Genomic DNA, 3492 nt, shown 5'->3' with positions numbered 1-3492 from the left:
GACTAGTGTTTACATACTAAAATAAAAGAATGCAAAAGGAGACAAATAGTGAAAGAAGTGTCCTATGTCTCATATGACACTGTCCTAATCCTTTTCTTAAGAATTTGAAGGAAGAGGCAGAGCTAAGATGGCAGAGTAGTCAGAGGCTTCTGGTGATCCTTCTTACAACAAAGACCCGAAAAAACAAGTGAAACAATTATATTTATGACAAGCTAGGAGCCCTGAACATCAGAGGCAAAGTTAGAAAATGGACCAAGCATCAGGACGAGGGAGAAATTGTTCAGAAGCAGAGAGGAGTTGCTGGACCTAAATTGCTGAAAACCCTCAGGCACCATTCCCAGGAGTGACTGTGGCAGGCGGACAGTACTGTTCAGGCTTCAGTTTCCTCAGGGAGAGACAGCCAGCCACACAGCCTACGCACACCTCTGGAAGCAGAGAAGAATAGTGTTCTTAGCAAAATCTAAGTACTTGGGTATATTTTACCAGGCCCCCTGCCTCCAAGCTGGGTTCAGTGGCTGTCAATTTCCCTGGGCCTGAGATAGGCTTTGCTGAGTGTCCTGAGCCATTCTCCAGGCATTGGAGAAAGAATAAATTCACTATTGGGGAAAAAGATAATCTGCTGCTCCTATCCGGGCAGAAATGATCTGTGGACTTTGAGTAACTTTTCCCCCCGCATGGACCTGTGTAGGCCTATTTCAGGAGAATAGGCCCTTGTTGGCAGACTGCAACTGTTTCAACTGTGTGGTGGAGAGGTGGGTGTTTGATATTTGACACTGCTTTGCCTATTAAATAGGGTCCTCACCTACCCATATCAGGGGCCTAAGGACTGGTGTCTCCACTCACATCATAAAAGCCACTCACAACAGATGTCCAAAGATAACTGGTACCTCCCAGTCCTTACAACCAAAAACATTGGGTGCCTGTGGTCCATCTGCAGAACTCACCTGTACACTCTAGGGAACAGGGAATGCTTTCCTCAGAGACACCTGGGGGACAATACTCAGCCCCCTGCCTTGTTCAGAATTTGACCCCCTGCTGCAACCAGATACCAGTACCTACACCAATCACCCCTGACTCTCTAAGATTCTAGGACAGAGCCTGTACCACACACTTGATGGTCATTTACCTGGACATCTGAGCTGAATTCATACAAGAAAAGTGAATGGACTCCTAGACTGATATACCTGATAACAGCTCTAGCCATCTGGGGACAGGACGTCAGAGCTCCAAAGGTGAAAATAATCAAGCTAGCTCACTCAAGCAACCCATATGGGCATATCAAAACAAAACAAAGCAAGAAGGTAGGATACAGAAAGCAAACAGAAAAAAAAACTATTACAATAACTTGTAGATGGCTCAGAGACAACAGTCAATATCAAATCACATAAAGAAGCAGACCATGATCGCTTCAACAAGCTCTCAAAACAAAGAATCAAGGGATCTTCTGGATGAAGGTGCCTTCCTGGAATTACTGGATGCAGAATACAAAAGCTTAATACACAGAACATTTCAAGACATCAGGAACAAGATCAGGAAGGAGATCAGGCAATACACAGAACAAGACAAGGGATATGCAGAAAAAGCAGTAGACATTAAACAGGTTATTCAAGAACATAATGAAAAATTTAATAAGCTGCAAGAATCCATAGAGAGGCAGCAATCAGAAGTTCAGAAGATTAACAATAAAATTACAGAATTAGACAACTGAATCGAAAGTCAGAGGAGCAGAATTGAGCAAGTAGAAGGCAGAATTAGTAAGACTGAAAATAAAACACTTCACACAAATTTATTTGGAAAAAATCAGAAAAAGAATTTTAAAATATGAAGAAACCCCAAGAATCATGTGGGACTCTACCAAGAGAAACAGCCTACGAGTGACTGGAGTACCAGAATATGGAGGAATAACAGAAAATATACAGAGATTGTTGAAGATTTGTTGGCAGAACACTTCCCTGATATCGTGAAAGATGAGAAGATACCTATCCAAGATGCTCATCGAATTCCACATAACAAAGATCTCAAAAGAAAGTCACCAAGACATATTATAATCAAACTTGCCAAAACCAAAGATAAAGAGAAATTTAAGAGTGGCTAGGGATAAACGAAAAGTCACCTACTAAGGAGAGTCAATAAGAATAATCTCAGACTAGTTGGCAGAAACCATGCAGGCAAGAAGGCAATGGGAGAGCATATTTTAAAAAACTGAAGGAAAAAAATTGCCATCCAAGAATCATATATCCAGCAAAACTGTCTCTCAAATATGAAGGTGAAATTAGGACATTTCCAGATAAACAGAAGTTTAGGGAATTCCTAAAAACCAAACCAAAGCTACAAGAAATACTAAAGAGAGTCCTCTGATTAGAAAATCAATAATATCAGATATCAACCTAAGACTAGAACAAAGGACTGAGCAACCAGGTGTCAATCCAAATAGGGAAATCACAAAAATAAATCAAGATAAAAAAGGCTCAAAACAGGAAACAGCAATGTCAATATATAAAAGAAGACAACATTAAAACAATAAAGAGGGACTTAGAAATGTAGTCATAGATCTTTCATATGGAGAGGAAGACAAGGTGATATAAAGAAATAAAAGTTGGGTTTACTGTGTCTGTCACATATAAGTTTGCATGCATCTCACTCCCTACTCCCACTTGCTCTCCCCCTCTTGAGTCGGCCCTTTCGGTCTCTCCTTTCGTGACGATTTTTCCGGCTCCCCTCTCTCTCTATCCTCCCATCCCCCCTCCAGACAAGAGTTGCCAACACAATCTCAAGTGTCCACCTGATATAATTAGCTCACTCTTCATCAGCGTCTCTCTCCCACCCGCTGACCAGTCCCATTCATGTCTGATGAGTTGTCTTCCGGGATGGTTCCTGTCCTGTGCCAACGGAAGGTCTGGGGACCATGGCCGCCAGGATTCCTCTAGTCTCAGTCAGACCATTAAGTTTGGTCCTTTTATGAGAATTTGGGGTCTGTATCCCACTGATCTCCTGCTCCCTCAGGGGTTCTCTGCTGTGCTCCCTGTCAGGGCAGTCATCTATTGTGGCCGGGCACCAACTAGTTCTTCTGGTCTCAGGATGATGTGGGTCTCTGGTTCATGTGGCCCTTTCTGTTTCTTGGGCTCTTAGTTGTCGTGTGGCCTTGGTGTTCTTCATTTTCCTTTGCTCCAGGTGGGTTGAGACCAATTGATGCATCTTAGATGGCCGCTTGTTAGCATTTAAGACCCCAGACGCCACATTTCAAAGTGGGATGCAGAATGATTTCATAATAGAATTATTTTGCCAATTGACTTAGAAGTCCCCGCAAATCATGTTCCCCAGACCCCCGCCCTTGCTCTGCTGACCTTTGAAGCATTCATTTTATCCCGGAAACTTCTTTGCTTTTGGTCCAGTCCAATTGAGCTGACCTTCCATGTGTTGAGTGTTGTCTTTCCCTTCACCTGAAGCAGTTCTTATCTACTGATTAATCAACGGAGGATCCTCACCCACCTT

Source organism: Loxodonta africana, chromosome 1 (genome assembly GCF_030014295.1).
Source record: "Loxodonta africana isolate mLoxAfr1 chromosome 1, mLoxAfr1.hap2, whole genome shotgun sequence".
Lineage (NCBI taxonomy): Eukaryota > Metazoa > Chordata > Mammalia > Proboscidea > Elephantidae > Loxodonta > Loxodonta africana.
The sequence above is the reverse complement of the archived record's forward strand: the minus strand, read 5'-3'. Positions refer to the sequence as shown.